Raw genomic sequence first — 22,899 nt, 5'->3', positions numbered from 1 at the left:
TTGGGAAGTAAAGGTTTGAAATAGAGGTTAGGGGAACCTCTAATGGAGGTTTACAAAGTTGAAACGTTTGACTGACTCAGGGAATAAAGGGGCATAGAGACTCTTCGTAATTAACAAAACATTGAGCTAAAACGGATACTATATTTGTGCAGAAGGTTGCTGGACTATGCTTTACTCGATGTGGCAGTAACTAAAACATTAATTAAAATAATAGTTTTATTAGATTCCCTATACTGTGGAAACAGGCCCTTCGGCCCAACAAGTCCACACCAACCCTCCGAAGAGTAACCCACCCAGACCCATTTCCCTCTGACTAATGCCCCTAACACTATGGACAATTTACCTGATCTGCACGTTTTTGGACTGTGGGAGGAAACTGGAGCACCCGGAGGAAACCCACGCAGACACTGGGAGAATGTGCAAACTAAACACAGACAGTTGCCAGCCTCGTGCGACTGTGTGGAGTTTGTATATTTGGAAAGGAAACTCTTTTACAGAGTAATGATTAGAGTTGGCAGTTCTCAGGGTAGTGCTCCTGGTCCAACCATCTTCAGCTGCTTCATCAATGACCTTCCATCCATCAGGTCAGAAGTGAGAATGGTGGACAATAATTGCTCAGTTTTCAGCACCGTTTTGTGATTCCTCAGCTACCAAGTAGTTTATGTCCAAATGTGGCAAGACTTGGGCAATATCCATACTTAGGCTGACTAGTGAGAAGTAATATTCACTCCACCAAGTCCTGCCACGTGAGTCTTTGCAATAGTCAATGGAAAATTCAACTATCTTTTTAAACATTACCGGTCACTCTGGGGATCATAACATACTGGACAATATTCAACACATTCCTGTGTCATATTAAACAAAGGGATGTGAAATTTTATTTTGAGCAAATCTCTTGCGCTGAGACAAGAATGAATTTGAGCTATTTGGAATTGATAATATGTTTCAAGAATATTACAACCAAGTAATATCCAAGTGCAGGGCACTCTAATTGGAATGAGACTGACTTCCGTTTGACACGGTTCAGGGTTGCAAGTTTCAATTAAGTTCAAGGTTTCGTGTGATGCAGTGGGAGTGCCCCTACTCTGGACTGAGAGTCCTAGTTTCAAGTCCATAAAACCATAAGATGAAGGAGCAGAATGTAGGCCATTTGGCCCATCAAGTCTGCTCCACTATTCAGTCGCTGATAGGCTTTTAATCTCCATTTTCCCGCTTTCTCCCTGTAATCTTTGATCCACTTGGCAATCAAGAACTTATCTATCTCTGTGTTTTTTAAATGTACTCAATGACCTGACCTCCACAGCCTTCTGTAGCAATGAATTCTCCTGGCTAAAGAAGTTTCTCTTTATCTCCATTCTAAAAGGTCTTCCCTTTACTCTAAGACTGTGCCTCCGGGTCCTTCAACTCTCTTGACAATGGAAACATCATCTCAATGTCCACTCTATCCAGGCCATTCAGTATTCTGTAAGTTTTAATCAGATCTGCCCTCATCTTTCTAAATTCCATCAAGTATAGTCCCAGAGTCCTCAAACATTCATCGCTTGTTAAACCTTTTGTTCCTGGGATCATTCTCGTGACCCTTATCTGGACCCACTCCATGGCCAATACGTCTTTCCTGAGGTATGGGACACAAAATTGCTCTCAATACTTAAATGTAATCGGACTAGAACCTTTTAAAGCATCAGAATAATACCTGCTTTTATATTTTCATCTTCCCAAGATGAATGACAACGTTGTATTTGCCTTCCTGACAACAGGGGAATCTCGATTTATCCAAATGAGATGGGCGGGCATTATTTCATTCCGATAATTGATTATTCGGTTAATCGATTCAATGCCTTTCCTCTGGGGCTTGGAGTTTTTTTTAATTGTCTGGCCCCCGTTCAGGAGAGTTGCAGCAGCACAGCATATGCGATCCCTTGCCCGCCTCCATCACTGCCCCCCCTCCCAAATCCCATCCAACGCTGCCCCCTGTCTGCCCACAACAATACCCACCCCCAGCCCTAACCCCTTCCACTCCACCCCGTCCTCCTCTCCGAGGCAGCCAGACTAGATACCAACAACGAGTGCTGCTGCCCCTACTGCTGTTTGGGGGGGTGAATGTCCAAATATTACTCTCGCACTCTCTCTCTCGCACTCTCTCACACGCGCACTCTCGCACTCACACACACACATATATATTCTACTTTTGTCCTGTACAGGACAATGTTGGAGAGATTATCTGAGGAAGAGGGGTTTAGGGTGTGCCCCTGTGTAGAACTCCAGGGAAAGTGTGGGGAGAGACGGGATAAGAGGTCAGTCATTTAGAGACGGTGCCTGCGCTCCCATCTGTCTAGGACTGTTCTTGGCAGCGCTTTTAATCACTAAACAAAAGACACGATCAGTGTGGGACACGTCTTTAATGAAATGTTTCTGTCGGGACCTGGAGATCTCCTTCGGATAATCTGAATTTTGGTTAATTGGTATTCGGATAATCGAGGTTCCTCTGTACTGACTCAACCTGCAAGTTTACCTTGGGAGCCCTAGACCAGGTTTCTCTTAGGTCCCTTTGCACTTCAGATTTCTGAATTTTCTGACCATTTAGAAAATAATCCATACCTCTTCTTCCTACCAAATGCAAGACCTCACACTTTCACACATTGTATGCCATCTGCCACTTCTTTGCCCACTCTCCTAATGTGTCAAAATCTTTCTGCAGACTCCCTGCCTCCTCAATACTACCTGCTCCCCCACCTATCTGTGTATCATCTGCAAACTTAGCCAGAATGCCCTCAGTTCCTTCCTCTAGATCATTGATGTATAAAGTGAAAAGTTGTGGTTCCAACACTGACCCTTGTGGAGCATCACTGGTCACCAGCTTCCATCCTCAGAAGGACTGCTTTATTCCAACGCTCTGCTTTCTGCCAGACAGCCAAACTTCTATCCATTGCTCGTACCTGGCTTCTGATACTATGGGCCCTTATTGTACTCAGCAGCCTCCTGTGCGGCACCTTATCAAAGGCCTTCTGGAAGTCCAGGTAGATAATATCCATTGGCTGTCCATGGTCTAATCTGCTTGTTAGGACCTCAAAGTATTGTCATTTGTCAGAAATGACCTCCCCATGATTAAACCATGCTGACTTCACTCTATTTTACCATACATGTCCAAGTATTCAGAAATCTCATACTTCACAATGGACCCCAAAATCTTACCCACAACTGAGGTCAGACTAATCAGCCCATAATTTCCTGTCTTTTGCCTGAGTCCCTTCTTAAAAGGGGTGGGGTTGCCTTAGCGATTTTTCAGTCTTCTGGGACCCTCCTGACTCCAGTGATATCTGAAAGACCAGTACTAAAGCCTCCACTCTCTCTCCAACTATCTCCTTCAGAACTCTAGGGTGTCGCCCATCTAGTCCAAGTGATTTATCCACCTTCAGGCCATTCAGATTTTCTAGCATCTTCTCCTTGGTGATAATCACCGTTCTCATCTCTGATGCCCGACTCTCCTGAATGTTTCTTTGGGAGATTACTTGTAGTACCTATTCAGCTCCTTAACCAGTTCTTTGTTCCCCATTATTACTTCACCAGCATCATTTTCCAGTGGCCACATGTCCACTTTTGCCTCCCTTTTGCCCTTTAAATATATAAAGAAACAGTTACAATCTTTCCTAATATTACTGGCTAGCTTACTCTCATATTTAATCTTCTCTCTCCTTATTTCTTTCTTCTTTGTTCTCTGATCATTGTAGACTTCCAAATCCTCTGGCTTCCCACTGCCTTTTGCCACATAATATGCTTCCTCTTTTGGTTTTATGCTGTCCCTGACTTCCCTGGTTAGCCATGGCTGCTTCATCCTCCCTTTAGCATGCTTCTTTTTCCTCAAGCTAGAACTCTTGCCATTGCTGTTCCACTGTCTTTCCAGCTAGACTCCCCTCCCAGTCAATTCTGGTCAGCTCCTCCCTCGTGCCTCTGCAATTGCCTTTACTCAGCCATAAAACTATTGCCTCTGATTTCATCTTCTCCCTCTCAAATTGCAGAGTACATTCTAGCATATTATGCGCACTGCCTCCTAACGGTTCCTTCACCTTAAGCTCCCTTATCAAGTCTGCCTCATTGCACAAGACTAAACCCAATATTGCCTGTTTCCTAGTGGGCTCCACCACAAGCTGCTCCAAAAGAACCACTTTGTAGATACTCCACAAATTCCTTTACTTGTGTTCCACTACCACCCTGGTTTTCCCAGTCCACCTGCATGTCGAAATCCCCCATGTCCATTGTAATCTTGCCATTCTTGGAAGTCTTTTCCATCTCTTGGTGTATCTGATGCCCCAAATCCTGATTACTGTTTGGAGGCCTGTAGATAATTGACATTTATGGGTTCTTTTTTTTTTTGACCTTTTGTAGTTCCTCAACTCTACCCACACAGATTCTACATCTTCTGACCCTACTTTGTTTCTCACTATTGATTTTAATTTAGTCTATTACTAACAAAGCAACCCACTCCCTCTGCCCACCTGCCTGTCATTTCATTAGGATGTATATCCTTGAATATTTTAGCTCCCAGTCCTGATCCCCTTGCAGTGACGTCTCTGTGATGCACACCACATCATACCTGCCAACTTTGATCTGCTGCACAAGCTCATTTATCTTATTTCATATACTGCGTGCATTCAGATACAACACCTTCAGTCCCTGTATTGACTGTCTCTGTTCTCGTTCATTTATCTAGTGTGTTTGAAGTTTGATTCTGAACCCTTTCCAAACATTCTGTCCTATTTTGTGCGCTGGAGACTTTACTAACCTCTCCTGAGTTCGCCTTTCTTTTCATTTTTTCCATATTTTTCAATGCGTTTGAATCCACCCCCACAGATGTTAACTTGCAGCTTTGTTTCCCATTGGTCATAATATTTCTTGGAGTTTTACCTTTCCCTATCTCCTCCCACTCCGCTTTCTAGTTTGAAGTCCTGTTGACTGCCCTATTTACCCATTTCGCTAGAACATAGTCCTAGCTCGGTTCACGTGGAGACTGTCAAAAATAGATACCTCTTGTTCCAAGTGCGACCTGCACCAGAGTTGTGTGCTGATATTTCCAACAGATTGACTAGAAAATAGAGTCATAGAGTCCTTCAGCACGGAGACAGGCCCTTTGGCCCAAACTGGTCCATGCTGACCCAAATGTCTACCCATGTGAACCCCAGTTCCCTGCCTACATCTTTCCAAACCTTTCCCATGCATGTATTTATCCAAATGCCTTTTAAATGTCGTTGATGTACCTATTCTCAATCATGGGCACGGCACGGTGGCTCAGCGGTTAGCACTGATGCCTCACAGCACCAGGGTCCCAGGTTCGATTCCAGCCTCGGGCGACTGTCTGTGTGGAGTTTGCACATTCTCCCCGTGTCTGCATGGGTTTCCTCTGGGTACTCCGTTTCCTCCCACAGTCCAAAGATGTGCAGGTTAGGTGAATTGGTCATGCTAAATTGCCCATAGTGTTAGGTGCATTAGTCAGAGGGAAATGGGTCTGGGTGGACTTGTTGGGCCAGAGAGCCTATTGCCACACTATACGGAATCTAATCTAATCTAACTTCCCCTGGCAGCTCATTCCATATGCATACCACCCTCTGTGTAACAAAGTTGCCCCTCCGGTTCCCTTTTATTCTTTCCCCTCTAAACTTAAACTGATGCCCTCTAGTCCTTAATTCCCCAACCCTGGGGAAAAAGACTGAGTGCATTCACCCTATCCATGCCTCTTGCAATCTTTATGCACTTTTAGTAGATCCCCCCACCAGCTTCCTACGCTGTAAAGAAAAAAGTCCAACTTGTCCAACCTCTCTCTATAATTCAAGCCCTTGAGACCTGGCAATGTCCTTGTAAATTTCTTCTGCACTCTTTCCCGTTTAATAACATCCTTCCTATAGCAAGGTGACCTCACCAACATCCTGTACAACTGCAACATAGCTTCCCAACATCTATACTCAGTGCCCTGACTGATGCAGGTCATTGTACCAAAACTTCTTCCCTGCCCTGTCTACATGTGACTCCACTTTTAGAGAACCGTGCACCTGAACTCCAAGGTCCCTCTGTTCCACTACACTCCTTAAGGCCCTACCCTTCACCATGAAACTCCTACCTTAATTTGACTTTCCAAAATGCAAGACCTCACAATTATCTATATTAAACTCCATTTTCCATTTCTCGGCTCACTTCCCCAGCTGATTAAGGTCCTGCTGCAATTTCTGATGACCTTCCTCGCTGTCCACAATACTGCCTATTTTAGTGTCATCTGCAAACTTGCTAATCATGCCTTTTACATTCTCATCCAAATCATTAATGTAGATAACACACGGCAATGGGCCCAGCACTGACCCCTGAGGCACTCCACTAGTCACAGGCCTCCAGTCAGACAAGCATCCTTCCCTATAACCCTCTGCTTCTACCAGCAAGCCAATTGTGTATCCAATTTGCCAGCTTCCCCTAGATTCCATGCAATCTAACCTTCTAGAGTAGCCTACCATTGAACATTATCAAAGGCTTTACTGAAATCCATATAGATTGCATCTGCCCTCATCAACCTTCCTGGTCACTTCATCAAGAACTCTAACAAATTTGTGAGGCATGATCTCTATACACACACAGCCATGCTGACTACGCCGAATCAAACCCTGTCTTTCCACATGCATGTCTATCTTATCTCTAAGAATCTTCTCAGGTAACTTACCCACCACAGATGTTAAGCTTACTGGTCTATAGATTCCCAGGCTTTCCTTTGCAGCCCTTTTTGAATAACGACACAACATTCACCACCCACCAGTCTTCCTGGACTCACCTGTGGCTAACGGTGATGCAAAAAAATCAGCCAAGGTCCCCGCAATTTCTTCTCGAGACTCTTGCAGCATTTTTGGATATATCTGGTTAGGACCAGGAGATCTATCCCCCTTTATATACTCTAATACGTCCAACATCTCCTCTACTGTGATATGGACTGTCCCCAAGATATCACCACTAACTTCCCCAAGTTCCTAAGCCTTTGTGTCATTCACCATGATAAACAGAGAGGAGAAATGTCCACTGAGAACCTTGTGGGTTCCACCCATGTATGTCCACTTTGCTCCTTGAGTCGTCCTATTCTATCTCTCTCTCGTTATTTTTTCCTTTAAAATACTTAACAAACCTCTTAAGACAATATGTAAAAGTGCTCGAAGTAATCTTTTTTTATAGATATTTTTATTAGAGATTTAACATTTTTACAAGTTTACAAAAATAAACAAAACTCTCAAATACAAACATTGAAATACAATTAAATCAAATATACAATAGCCAAAATTTAACAAAAGAAAAAATACCGAAAAAGAAAAAAAAAACAAAACTCAACTGTCTACTAATCTAACCTACAACTAACCAGAGTGTATATTTAAGTCTCTTACATGCTCGGAATGTGTTAACATCAAATGTAATAAAACCCGTATTCGTGCGGGATTCCTCTCCTAAGGGGCCCGGACCAGCCAGGTTGTAATCTCAATTAAATAAAAGCCCTTGTTAGGATAGCCGAACTATCTGTATTTATGTAATTCAAGAAGGGCTGCCATATTTTATAAAATAATACGGTCTTTCGGTGCACCATATTCGTAAGGAAGTCAAGGGGAATACATTCCATAATTAATCTGTGCCAATTTGAAAGTCCAGGGGGGCCCTCAGCCACCCAGTTCACCAAAATATTTTTCCTTGCACAGAAAGAGAGAATAGAAAATAGTCTCTTCCCGTACATGTCCAGAGAGGGAAAGTTCGAAAAGCCCAAAAGGAGAGATACAGGGTCCACTTTCATTTCCGTTCCTAAAATTTCTGTCAGGGTACTTGCTACTTTAGTCCAATATCTACGGATCTTATGACAGGTCCATAAGCAATGTACAAGAGTGCCCACCTCTATTTTACATTTGGGACACATTGGAGATGCTCCTGCCTTAAATTTTGCCAATCGAACCAGTGCTATATGGGCCCTATGAAGTATCTTCAGCTGGATAGCCTGGGTTCTGTTGCAGATGGTGATTCTTCTGGCGTTTTCCCAAATATCATTCCATGTTTCTATAGAGATTTCTAGTCCCAAATCCTGATCCCATGTTTTAAGCAGATTATCCGTATCTCCCGATACTTCATCATGTAGTAAATGATAAATAGTACTGACGGAAGATACCCCCACTGGTCGTAGGACACTGCATTCTCTATCTGATTTATAAAGACTATCTAATAACGTAGTCTTCTTCTGTATATAGTCTCGAATTTGGAAGTATCGAAAGAGGTCTCCATTAGGTAATCTGAATTTCTGACGCAGCTGTTCAAAAGACATCAGGACCCCATCTTTAAATAGGTCCTCTAGACATGAGATACCCCTGGATCGTCAGAGTTTAAAAGTGGCATCTGTAAACCCCGGTTGGAATCCCCATGCTCCCACTATCGGTGCATAGGGGGATGTTTTATGTGAATTACCCTCACTTTGCCGCATTATATTCCAAGCCTTAATTGTGTTTAGTATTATAGGGTTTTTACAGTGATCTGTAACGATTTTCCTCTTGTCTGAAAATAAAAGGTTAATAAGTGGGTATTTTACTTGAGAGGCCTCAATGTCCAACCAGATTGATTGTGGATCAGACAAGACCCAATCAGCTATGTAACTTAATAGGGAACTTAACTGATATTTCCTAAAGTCTGGGAAGTCCAATCCTCCCCTTGTCTGTGGAGACTGTAGCTTCTTCAGCTTAATGAGGGGCCGTCTATGATTCCAGATAAAGGAACCCAGCCAGCCGTATAATTTACATAGAGCCAGCCTCGGCAGCATCACCGGAAGCATTCTCATAGGATATAGGAGACGGGGCAGGGCATTCATTTTAATTAGTGCTATTCTATCCAGCAAGGAAATTGGAAGGTCTCCCCATCGCTGGAGGTCCTGCCTTATCCTTTCCAGTAAATGCACAAAATTAGCCTTATACAACTGACCAAATACTGGGGTAATAAAAATGCCTAAATATAAGAAGCCCTCCAGGGACCAACGAAAGGGAAAAAGGGATCCGTCCACTAAGTGGGGTATCATAGCAAGGCCACCCATTGGCATAGCCTCCGATTTTGAAAAATTAATTTTATAGCCTGAGAATGCGCTAAATGTATTAATAACTTGGATTAGGCGAGGTACGGACATCAGAGGATTACTGAGGAATAGAAGAACATCATCTGCATAAAGGGTAATTTTATGTTTACTTGTACCAATCCTTGGGGCTGTTATATTAGGATCAGCCTGTATAGCTTCTGCTAGTGGTTCAATTATTAGCGTAAATAACAATGGCGAGAGAGGACATCCCTGACGGCAGCCCCTACCCACACTGAAGCTATCCAAACCTAATCCATTGGTAACCACAACTGCTTTGGGATCACTATACAATGTTGAGACCCATTTGGTAAACACAGGTCCAACGCCAAACCTTTCCAATGTGTAAAACAAATATGACCATTCAACCCTATCAAATGCTTTTTCCACGTCTAATGAAACTACTACTCCTGGTATCTTTCTCTGATGGCAGGCTTGAATCATATTTAAAACCCTTCTAATATTATTGGATGATCTACGGCCCTTAATAAACCCCGTCTGATCCTCCTTTATAATATGTGGCAGTACCCTTTCTAGTCTCAATGCTAACGTTTTAGAAAGGATTTTAAAATCTACATTTAGCAAGGATATTGGTCTGTATGACGTACAATCTTCTGGATCCTTTCCTTTTTTAAGGATAAGAGAGATATTTGCCTCTTTCAGCGAAGGTGGGAGACAGCCCTGACTATATGCATAGTTATACATGTCCATAAGTGGACCAGCCAATATTTCTGTAAATTCTTTATAGAATTCAGCTTGAAAACCATCTGGGCCCGGTGCCTTACCACTCTGAAGTTGCCTAATTGCATCAACTATTTCTTGGTCTGTTAGAGGAGCATTTAGGACCGATACCTGTTCCGGAGTTAGGCCCGGAAAGGTCAAATTTTTTAAAAATGACTGTATCCTCCTAGTCCTGTCTTCACAATCCTGCAATTTATTTAACTCAGAATAAAATTCTCTAAAGATCGCATTAATCTTTTTATGATCGTGAGTCAAAATACCTGTACTTTCCTTGATAGACGTAATAGTCTGAGGGGCCTTTTTTTTTCTTTGCAAGAAATGCTAAGTATCTACCCGGTTTGTCACCATATTCATATAACCTTTGTTTTGCAAATAATATTTCCCTCTTAGCCGTTTGAGTAAGCGTAGTGTTTAGAGCTGTCCTAAGAGGTAATCCTTTGCAACTTAATAATAGAAGGTCTATCAGTGTATGCTGTTTCAGCTGCTTTTAAGCGAGCTTCAAGCAGACGCTGTTGTTCTCTCTTCAATTTTTTCTGGGTCGCTGAGTAGGAGATGATCAAACCTCGCGTGTAAGCTTTGATGGTCTCCCACATCATTGATGGGTTGCTATCTGTACCTGAATTAATTTCTAAAAAAGTTTTAACTTTTTGAGAGAAGTACTTTACAAATTTACTATCTTTCATTAGGAAGGGGTCCATACGCCAATGCCGAGGAGATGTCCCATTGTTCCTCGCCTTGGTTTCCATATATACAGCAGCGTGGTCGGAAATTGCTATACTACCTATTTTACAGGATGATATAGAATTTTAAAAAATCAAGGGGGCAAAAAACATATCAATTCTGGTATGACATTTATGTGGATTGGAGTGGAAAGAAAAATCTCTGCCCTGTGGATGAAGACATCTCCATACATCTACTAATCCTAATTCTTTGTTCAGATCCACCAATTGTCTAGATCTGGGAGATACTCCTGCAGTCCTCTTGGGGAATCCTATCTATTTCTGGATCCATAATACAATTAAAGTCTCCCCCTATAATTGTATGACGGGCAACAAAAGCCATCAATTTTGAAAAGGCTTCTGTTATAAATTTAAAGGGGTGTGCCGGGGGGCAGTACAAATTTAAAATCCCATATTTCTCTCCATTTATAAGGGCTTTAATCAAAATATATCGTCCAGATTTGTCTTTTATCTGATTTAGGATTCCGAACAAGAATAACAACTCCCCTGCTTTTTGAGCTAAAAAGCCTGATCAAATCCACCCTGTCGTAATTTCAAGTGTTCTTTATCCGACAGGTGTGTCTCCTGTAGGAGAGCTATATCAACTCTTTCTTTCTTAAGATTTGATAATATTTTCTTCCTTTTGACTGGCGAATTACTCCCCTTGACATGCCAGGTACACCACTTAACCGACTGATCAACCATAATCATCCGAGCAAATCCGAGACCCCTCGGGAGGGTAAACCCTGTCCAGAACATCCCGAGCATAGAGCATATAAAATTTACAAAAATAAAGGCTCTCTAATACACTCACAACAGTATAATAAAAAACTATTTCTAAATAATAAAAAAAATATAAAACGTATTTAAGTGGAGATTTTCCCCCTTGTTCCCAGGGGCTGTCACTTCCTTTCCAAAAGTCCATCATATCCTCTCCCAACTAATGCCCCACCGTTGACCCAGGCACCACTCAATAAAATGAGAATTCAGATATAATACAAGGCTAGAGTTAACAGTGAGCACCCTACCCCCACCCATACCAACACCTGGATATATTTGGTAATGTTAATACCATATATAAACATATAACTATAAAATTACAACCTCAACAAATAATAATTAAATATAATAATACAAAATAACAAGGGAAAAACAACCCCGCTCCTAAAGATAGAGGTAAAATAGAATAAGGTAACCACCTCCCCCCACCAACATTAACCAAACCCCCCGGCTTATATATATATACATACATACACATACATACATACATACACACATATATGTATATATATATACTCACATATATACATAAAATAATAAAAGAAAACAACCCCAAGGGGGGGGAGAAAATCAAATCCCTCTCCCCACCCCCCCTTGATAGTATTAAACAGTAAGGTAAGAAAAAAGAGGGGGGATATAAACCAAAGCAGGGGGAAAGGCAAACCAACATCCATTATCTTTTACAATTTATCTAAGAGAGTCCAAGAATTCCTTAGCCTTTTCTGGCGATCCGAAGTTATACACGGATCCTTCATGGTTAAAGCGTAGCGTCGCAGGGTAGGGTAAGGAGTACTGAATATTTAAGCCCTTTAAACGCTTCTTCGCTTCACCAAACGCCTTCCTGTTTCGGACCAGAGCTGGGAAAAAGTCCTGGAATAACATGATCTTGGATCCTTTATAGATCATAGCTTGGAGGTCTTTTCCAAGATTTCTGGAAGCTTCTAGGAATATCTGCCTCTCCCTATAGCTCTGCAGCCAGAACAGGACCGGGCGTGGGCGCTGGTTCAAGTCGGGCCCGCGTATTGCAACCCGGTAGGCCCATTCTACCCTTACCTGGCCTGATCCAGCCTCCATATTTAAAACCTGTGGCAGCCACTGCTCGAGGAATGCTGTAAGCTGGCCTTCCTCTTCCCATTCGGGAAGGCCCAGCAAATGAATATTTTTTCGACGACCTCGATTATAGAGGTCGTCAATGTAATTCTCTAAGGTCCGGACTCGCTGTTCGAGAGTCTGGACCTGATCTAGGCCGATTGAGCTGTAGTTTCAGAGGTCGTGGCCTTTAGCTCTGCCCCTCCAACTCGGCGCTCAATTTCCCGGATGTCTCGGTCGTGCTTCTGCAGCGTGGCCGAGAGTGAGTCCCATCGATTTCGGGATTCTTCGATAAAAGCGTCGATCTTCGCATCCAGTTTGGAGATGATTTCCACAAGGCTTGTCACTGTAGGTAAGTCCCCTGGGGCGGCTGTGGACGCCTCAGTTGCAGCTGGAGAGGGTGGGGGAGGAGTTCCTGCCTGCTGAGAGCTGTGGGCTCCCTTCCCTTTGGTCATTTTTACTAAATATTAGATTGTTTAAATGTAATACTAAGCAACTAATTAAATTAAACAGCTATTATGAATGATTTGGTGAGTGTGGTGGGGGTGGGTGACCCACTTTACTCAAGTCTTGGGAGGAGCACTATAGACTCAGACTTGCTGGGTCGCCGCCATCTTGGATCCCGGTCGAAGTAATCCTAAATTGACCTCCTGTTACCTACTTAGCAATTAGATAGGTTTTGTAAAGTTCCAGGAACCTATCATGCTGTCCATTCCTCATCCTTTACTGAACACGTGGAATGAACCTCTTGAGGAAGTGGTGGATGTGGGAACAATTACAATATTTAAAAGACTTTTGGCTAATGTTTGAAGAAGCAATGTTTGGAGGGATATGGGTCAGGAGCAGACAGGTGGGACTAGTTTAGTTTGGGATTATGGTCAGCATAACTCCTTCAGCATTCTCAATCTTTTCTAATCAAATTTATCATTCACCTCTGGAGCAAGTGGGACTCAAACTTGGACCTCCTGGCCAAGAACAGGGATACTACCATTGGGCCGAAGGGTCTTTTTCCATAACTCTACAACTGTTGTGCGAAGCAGGCTTGATGGACCAGCTTTTCCAATCCATCAGTTTGCAATATCGGGATTGAAGATCATAAATAATAATAATTAACCAATAGATTTAGTCGATTTAAATGAAATATATGGATCAAGCCCTCAAAACACATTGCGGCCTGACACCATCCTTTCCTGTCAAAGACTGGTTCCCACTTGGAATTTTTAATACTGATTCTACAATACCTAGATCAGCCCTATATGCCCAGTATTTTCTGGAAAGCAGTTTTTTTGATATACTTTCAATTCTGTAGTTTCTCCAAACTGAATGGGAGAGACTGCATAATAATGTTACTTGGAGCAGAGTTGTTCCATTATTACTCAGACCATTTTTACATGATGTTTTCAGGGTGCTGCTTGGGTCTGAGGTACACAGAACAAGGTTGTTGTAATCCAATGCTATGGGAGGAAGGGCTTTTGTGGTGCAATGGTAGTATGCCTGTTCCTGGACTAGAAGGCCCAAGTTCAAGTCCCACTTACTACTCCAGAGGTGAATGATAAGTTTATTAGAAAAGATTGAGAATGTCAAAGGGGTTAGCACTGCTGTATCACAGTGCCAGGCACCCAATTTGGATTCCACCCTTGGTCAATTGTCCACATGGAGTTTGCAAATTCCACCAATGTTTCCTTGTGTTTCCTCCGGGTGCTCTGATTTCCTCTGACCGTCCAAAGATGAAGTGCAGGTTAGGTGGATTGGCCATGGGAAAGGCAGTGCTATTGTAATGGGGTGGGCTTGGGTGGGATACTCTTCAGCAGGTTGGTGTGGACTCGATGGGCTGAATGGCCTGCTTCTACACTGTGTAAAGTTAAAAATCACACAACACCAGGTTATAGTCCAACAGGTTTATTTGGAAGCACTAACTTTTGGAGTGCCGCTCCTTCATCAGGTGATTGTGGAATATAAGATCGTAAGACACAGAACTTATAGCAACAGTTTACAGTGTGATGCAACTGCCCCAGTCCAACACTGTAGGTTTCGATGAGTTTGATGAATTCTTTGCACAAGCACCTGCAATCCAGCAGGGGGCATTGTTCGCACACTTCACTGTTTCTCTGATCAGAAGCCTTCAGGCTGTAGTCTGCTGGTGTGCTCAGTAGCTGTCCAAATGATGCGTGGTAACTTTACGAAAGATGAGGATGTTGTGTTTTTATCAAATATTAAATAAGAGATTGCCTATATCTCTCAAACTTTCCCAAGCAGTGAAGTGGGGAGGTCACCACTGTGAAGGGAGAAGCCACTTTGTGTTCTGTCCACAGCAAGGTCCCCCAGGCAGTAGAAATAAAACAGGTATCAGAACGACACTGGCCAGGGTGAGTACGTTGGCAAGACACCACCAAGCCCAGAGCCGGTCACTTCAGTATGCAGAGCTACCATCCTTTCAGCAGCTGACAATTCATAGTCTGCACGGAATTCACGAAATAGCATCTGAGCAATGGCTGAGGAACAGCCATGTCTGAGAATTGTTAGGTGGCAAAATTGAAGGCTTCTCGACTGTTGCATTGACCATTTCAGAGTATTTTCACAGTTAGGCAAAGCAGGTCAATCACTTTGGAGATAACACGTTCTCTCTCTCTCTCTCTCTCTCTCCATAGACTTAAACATTGGGAAGGGATCTAATTGAAGCTTACAGAATACTGAACAGAGTGGACATTGGGAAGATGTTTCCATTAGCAGGAGAGACTAGCACCCAAGGGCACAGTCTTAGAGGAAAGGGAAGACCCTTCAGAATGGTGATAAGGAGAAATGTCTTCAGCCAGTGAGTGGTGAATCTGTGGAATTCGTTGTAACAGAATGGCCAGGTCATTCAGTATGTTTAAAACTGAGATAGATAGGCTCTTGTTTGTCAAAGCTATCAAAGGTAATGGGGAAAAAGCAGGAGAATGGGTTTGAAAAACCTTATCAGCCATGACTGAATAGTGGAGCAGACTCTATGAGCTGAATGGCTTAATTTCAGCTTCACTGTCTTATGGTCTTATAGTTCCATAGAGGACAAAGTGAGGACTGCAGGTGCTGGAGATCGGAGTTGAGAGTGTGGTGCTGGAAAAGCACAGCCGGTCAGGCAGCATCCTAGGAGTAGGAGAGTCAACATTTCGAGCAAGAGCTCTTCGTCAGGAACGAGGTTCTTTGAGGTGGGTACTCTCAGCAGAGAAATGGCAGTAAATGAATTACTGATACAAAACCACTCCCACTGCTTTCTGTCAGCTTCTTGCATGTCATCCAATTATCTACCCGATAATTTCACAGTCACGTTTTCTTCCTTGGCATTTATCCGTGGCTCCAATTATTCCAAGCAGGAATTCCAACTGAAACTCTACCCTGTGTGTTTCAAGTCTACTCACAATTACAGATATTTGTGCGTGATGCAGTGCTCCTTGATCCATTGTTGTCTACGTATCCCGAGATGTACATTTGATGTCAAGCACCACCATTTGCATGTTGCATCCTGGTACCGTTCTAGTGAAGGTCAACCCGAGTTCAAGGAATAGCTTCCAGCTACAGCTTCCTTGGCTCAGCATCAAGTTGAACAATTTCAAATCAGGAACTTTGTCCCCATTTTCATTTCTTGCTCTTCACTGATCTCAGCTTCACACGGTTATTCTTCCTTTTGCTTATGGATGGCAGTGGGTCACCGTTCTACCATTCACACCTCCTCTGGAAGTTTATTTTGTTTCTTCACTTGTCTCATGACCATTTTCTCTGGCCTTGCCCCAACAACATTTTGTTTTGTCATTTACAGATGCTGTGTTTAGTTCTTTGCCCCACACCCATGATCTTTCACTTACCTAACACTTATTACATTTGAATTTCCAAGAAATGGACAATGACCAAAACGGTCAACTATTTCTCTCTCCACAGAGAAACTGCCAGCCTTGCCTGCTCTGATTGGTGTGTGATTCCATTCCAACCTTTGGACTGTCACTTGATTCCTATCTGCCCTTTCAACTTTCCAAGCAAGCTGCTGGGTATATCAAACACTTGGGAGATTGGAAATAATGTTCTTATTGCTGGAAAATCTTTTTTTCTTGAAGAAAGGCATTTTGGAAACTGATTGTAACTGGCGCAAAACCATCTCCACTTTCAACCTTAGAATGTAATTTGGGTCATGGTGAAGTCAGCAGCTTGCTCTGTACCAATGCATTTCATAATAACATAGGAATTGCTGGAGGACAAAAGACCAAGGCTCACTTTATACCATTCTGATATTTGCTGTTACAGTACTTATGTTGTTGACTAATCATAGGAATTAAGCTCTATCAGTTAGTCCTAAAGAGATACAGTCATGAAACAAGGTCCTTTTCCAGTACTGAAGGTCCAATGACACCTACACTTTCCAAGCATGCTACAGTTACCACTCTCACAGACCAAGTAAATGATCAGTTTGTCAAAATGTGGTTATTCCACAGTGAACATTTCTATGAGCTGTAAACCAGCTAATGATCAACAACTCAAAGTCCAAAAGTATTATCTACAGTCATTATTAACAGAATGATTTGCTAATAGCACGACAACCTTGGTGACATTGATTCTCCTGTTCCTCGGATGTTACCTGACCTGCTGTGCTTTTCCAGCACCACTCTAATCTAAATTGAAAGACATGGTTCTCGGATAGGAAAGAGGGAGGAGGTTAATAGGCAGGTTTTACAGTTTGTGGGATTGCATGGGAAGACATCATGTGGGATGAAGAAGTGTTGGAGAGTGGACTGGGGTTTCATGGAGGCAATGATCCCTGCAGAATGCTGACAGTGGATGGGAGGGGAAATGTGAGGGAGAGTGGTAGCGTCCTTCTGTAGGTAACAGAAATAGCAGAGTCTGGTAGTTTGAATGCAGAGACAGATGGGTGGAAAGTGACAATATGGCTAATCTACCATTGTTCTGGGAGGGAGAGAATGGGTAAGGATAGAAATGCAGGAAATGGGTCAGACACACCTATCAATCACAATGAGGGGTGGAAACACTTTGAAAGGACCCCTGTGAAAGGTAGCATTATTAGAATAGATGCACCGGGGACAGAGAAGCTGGGAGAATGAAATGGAGCCCTTGAAGAGAAATCGCGTGTGAGGAGACATAGACAAAGTTACTCGAGGAGGCTGTACATTTGTAATGGATATTGGTGGATAGTTTATCCTCAGAAATGGACAGAGAGAAGTTAAGAAACAGAAGAGAAGAGTCAGAGATGGAACAGCTGAAGGTGGGAGAAGAATGGAAACTGGCGGAAAAATTGATGGATTTGTCCAATTCTGAATGAGAGCAGGAAGCAGATAGCATTGGTGAATGGGAGACAGAGCTGTGAGTGGGACTGGAGCAAAGAGTTTTTACATTACATTACATTACATTACATTACATTACAGTGTGGAAACAGGCCCTTCGGCCCAACAAGTCCACACCGACCCGCCGAAGCGAAACCCACCCATACCCCTACATTTACCCCTTGCCTAACACTACGGGCAATTTAGTATGGCCAATTCACCTGACCCTGCACATCTTTGGACTGTGGGAGGAAACCGGAGCACCCGGAGGAAACCCACGCAGACACGGGGAGAATGTGCAAACTCCACACAGTCAGTCGCCTGAGGCGGGAACTGAACCCGGGTCTCTGGCGCTGTGAGGCAGCAGTGCTAACCACTGTGCCACCGTGCCGCCCACTAAGAGTGTTCCAAATGCTCCACATACCTGGGAGCCCCATGAGTTTCCATTATTACACCTTTGACTTGAAAAAAGTGAGACAATTCAAAAAAGAAGTCATCTAACCAGCTCAGCCAGACGATGGAGACTAGTCAAGGATGGACACTGTTCAGGCCACTTCTGAAGGAAGAATCAGACAGTCATCAGGCACTCCTGATGGGGTATGGATGTGTACAGGCATTGCACATCCATGGGGAAGAGATAATGGTTGGCCTAGGAAACTGGTAGTTATGAAACTGAGCAAAGTGTCAGTCGAATCACAAATGTAAGGGGAAAGAGACCTGACAAATGGAAAAAAGATAGTGTCAAGCTAATTCAGTTTAGATAATTCAATCGTACTTTCTTCCAGAAAAACTCGTGCACAGGCCAACCGTCCACTGTAGGCAATCCTTGGCACAGCCAATCATTGCCCAGCACACATCTTGCCTTCAAAAGAAAGCATTATGTGTAAGATTGAAAATTGTGCTCTGTGGTGACTGAAAGTGGAATTTGTGAAGATAGGTTACTCATCCTTTCGATTTCCCTGCCACTGCTATCAGTTGGTCTTTCCCCACCCAGAAAATAATTTGCTCAACTCACAATTTCTGAGCTGGAACATTAGTCCCCAGGAAGTGGCAGCAAGAGCAGAGCCACCAGTAAGAGAGGGCAACAGTGAAAGGACGTCACAGCATCCACAGAAATGTTGATTTCTCCTTCATGCCTAGTTGCCTTACCCATGATCGGTATCACTTTTACGGCCCAGATTATTGTGCTATGAGCAGATCATTCTGTTATTAATGACTTAGATAATATTTTGGACTTTGAGTTGTTGATCATTAGCAGGTTTATGGCTCATACAAGTGTTCACTGTGGAGTAACCACATTTTGGCAACTTGGTATGTGAGAGTGATAAATGTAGCATGCTTGGAAAGAATAAGTGTCATTGGACATACAGTACTGGAAAATGACCTTGTCTCATGACTTCTGGACTAATTGATAGAGCTTATTTCCTATGATTAGTCAACAACATAAGTATCATTGTATCAGCAAATATCAGAATGGTACAAAGTGGGCCTTGGTCTTTTGTCCTCCAGCAATTTCCATGTTACTATGAAATGCACTGGTGCAGAGCAAGCTGCTGACTTCATCATGATTTAATTTAAGACAGGTGTTCTAAGGTTGAGTGTGGAGACTGGTTGTAACTAGCACAAAACGGTCTCCAAGATGCCTTTCTTCAGAAAAAAATAAGGATTGTCCAGCAATAAGAACATTATTTCCAACCAGAGCAGGCAAGGCTGGCAGCTTCTCTGTGGAGAGAGAAATAGTTGACCGTTTTGGTCATTGTCCATTTCTTGGAAATTCAAATGTAATAAGTGTTAGGTAAGTGAAAGATCATGGGTGTGGGGCAAAGAACTAAACACGGCATCTGTGAATGGCAAAACAAAATGTTGTTGGGGCAAGGCCAGAGAAAATGGTCATGAGACAAGTGAAGAAACAAAATAAACTTCCAGAGGAGGTGTGAATGGTAGAACGGTGACCCACTGCCATCCATAAGCAAAAGGAAGAATAACCGTGTGAAGCTGAGATCAGTGAAGAGCAAGAAATGAAAATGGGGACAAAGTTCCTGATTTGAAATTGTTCAACTTGATGCTGAGCCAAGGAAGCTGTAACTGAAAGCTATTCCTTGAACTTGGGTTGACCTTCACTAGAACAGTACCAGGATGCAACATGCAAATGGTGGTGCTTGACATCAAATGTACATCTCGGGATACGTAGACAACAGTGGATCAAGGAGCACTGCATCACGCACAAGTATCTGTAATTGTGAGTAGACTTGAAACACACAGGGTGGAATTTCAGTTGGAATTCCTGCTTGGAATAATTGGAGCCACGGATAAATGCCAAGGAAGAAAACGTGACTGAAAGTGAATATCGGGTAGATAATTGGATGACATGCAAGAAGCTGACAGAAAGCAGTGGGAGTGGTTTTGTATCAGTAATTCATTTACTGCCATTCCTCTGGTGAGAGTGGCCACCTTGAAGATGTTCTGCTCCTCACTGTGATAGGATTTCCAATGGCTTCTGTTCATCCCTGTTGTTTTGTATTTCCCTGCTATTTGAGTGCATATCCATTACCCCAACACTGTGCCTTCTACCTGCTAGCCAGGTTGGCAGATTTGCTTCTATTCCTTGAGCTTTCTCTTTGTTAAAACTCTCTTTTGGAATCTTATTGAGTGTTGTCTGGAAGCTCATATAAACATATCCATGGGCACTCTCTCGTCAACTGGTGATGGCCTCTCGCCAGACTATTGGGAACCTGGGTTCAAATGCAATCATGGCAGATCACGACATTTTGAATTTTTAAGATATCTGGAATCGAGAGTCTAATGATGATCATGAACCCATTGTCAATTGTTGGGGAAAACCCCATTTTATTCACTATTATCCTTAGCTGGTTTGGCCTACATGTGACTCCAGACCCACAGCAACATGGTTGATTTCTAATTGCCTTCTGAAATGGCCAGCAAGACATAGAGTTGTATCAATCACTACAAAGTTTAGAAACAAAGGGCTAGGTACCAGAAACGACAACAGCAAAAACAGCCCTGTCCACCCTGCAGAGCCAACCTTGGCAGGGTTAGTCCCAATATTGGGAGAGCCGTCTCACAGACTAGTCAAGCGATTGTTGATGGAAGCACGGTCACACCTGATGGACAATGTCCCAGACACCACCATCACCATCCCTGGATACGTCCTGTCCCACTGGCAGGACAGACCCAGCAGAGGTGGTAGCAGAGAAGGATATAGTTGGGATGGAGTTGCCCTTGGGAGTCTTTAACATTGTCTCTGGACTCCATGAAGTTTCATGGCTTCAGGTGAAACTTGGACAAGAAAACCTCCTGCTGGTTATCACGAACCATCCTCCCTTAGCTGATGAATCAGTCATTCTCGATGTTGAGCAACACTTGGAGGAAGTGCTAAGGCTGGCAAGGGAACAAAATGTACCCCGGGTGGATGATCTTCAATGTCCACCGCCAAGAGGGGCTCAACAGCAGGACTACTGTTTGAGCTGGTCAGGTCCTAAAGGGCATAACTATTAGCCTGGGTCTAGACAGGTGATAAGGAAACCAACAAGAGGGGGAAAAAAAACAAACCTGGCCTTATCCTTACCAAGCTGCTGGCTGCAGATGCATCTGTCCATGACAGTATTAGTAAGAGTGATCACAAATCAACGGCACACCCATGGGCTCACCCATCTCTGGACTCATAGCAGAAGCTGGAATGCAAAGATTAGAACAAACAATCTTACCGCAAATTCAACCCAAACTCTGGGTCAGATATGTAAATGACACCTTTGTAATCGTTAAAAACACAGAAATAGAGAACACACACCGGATCATCAACGCCACACTCACAGGAATCAGATTCACTAGAGAGGAAGAAAAGGACAACCAACTCCCATTCCTAGACGTGGTGGTACAGAGAACACCTAACGGAGAATTCACCACAAAGGTATACAGGAAAGCCACACACACAGACCAAGTCCTGAACTACGAAAGCACCCACCCCAACACACACAAAAGAAGTTGCATCAAGACACTGTTCAAAAGGGCCACAGCACACTGCAGCACACCTGAACTGCAAAAAGAGGAAGAAGAACACCTCTACAATGTATTCGCCAAAAACGAATATCCCCGCAATTTCATCAACAGATGTCTCAGATAAAGACAACGGAATGAGGACATGCCACAACCCAAAGGACTAGCCACGTTACCATACATCAAGAACATTTCTGAACTGACTACTATGACTACTATGACTACTAGGACTCATAACAGCACACGAACCAACAGCCACTCTCAGACTCTGGATTAGTGGTGCTGGAAGAGCACAGCAGTTCAGGCAGCATCCAAGGAGCAGCCACTCTCAGACAACAACTCACCAGGGCAAAGGACCGATACCCAGCATGAGCAAAACCAACGTAATGTACAAAATCCCATGCAAGGACTGCACAAAACACTACATAGGACAAACATGAAGACAGCTAATGATCCGTACCCATGAACACCAACTCGCCACGAAACGACACGACCAGCTATCCTTAGTAGCCACACACACAGATGACAAGCAACATGAGTTCGACTGGGACAACACTACTATTATAGGACAAGCCAAACAGAGAACAGCCAGGGAATTCCTAGAGGCATGGCACTCATCCACAGATTCAATCAATAAGCACATCGACCTGGACCCAATATATCGGCCACTGCAACGGACAGCTGGAACTGACAACCGGAAGCGGCAGGGACAGGCCACTATAAATGACGGAGGAAACATCACAGAAGCGCTTCACAGGAGGCTCCCAAGCACTGAGGATGTCACCTAGACAGGGGACGAAATGTCTGCAACACAAATTCCCAGCTCGGTGAACAGAACCACAACAAGAGTGATCACTACACAGTCCTTGTGGAGACAAAGTCCCACCTTCACATTGAGAATGACCTCCATCATGTCATGTGGCACCATCACTGTGCATTCTTGCGGTGCAGGGGGCCATTAGCAGCAGTAGAATTGTACTCCAACACAAGCTGCAACCTCTTACTCAATTATTACCATCAAGCCAGGGATCCACCCTGGTTCAATGGAGGGTGCAGGAGGGCATGCCAGAAACAGCATGCCTAAAAATGAGATGTCAACCTGATGAAGCTACCAGAGAGGACTACTTGAATTCCAAATAAT

Source organism: Chiloscyllium plagiosum, unplaced genomic scaffold, assembly GCF_037043375.1.
Source record: "Chiloscyllium plagiosum isolate Xiang-an unplaced genomic scaffold, Cpla_swu_hap1 HiC_scaffold_22, whole genome shotgun sequence".
Lineage (NCBI taxonomy): Eukaryota > Metazoa > Chordata > Chondrichthyes > Orectolobiformes > Hemiscylliidae > Chiloscyllium > Chiloscyllium plagiosum.
Note: the sequence above shows the minus strand (reverse complement) of the source record.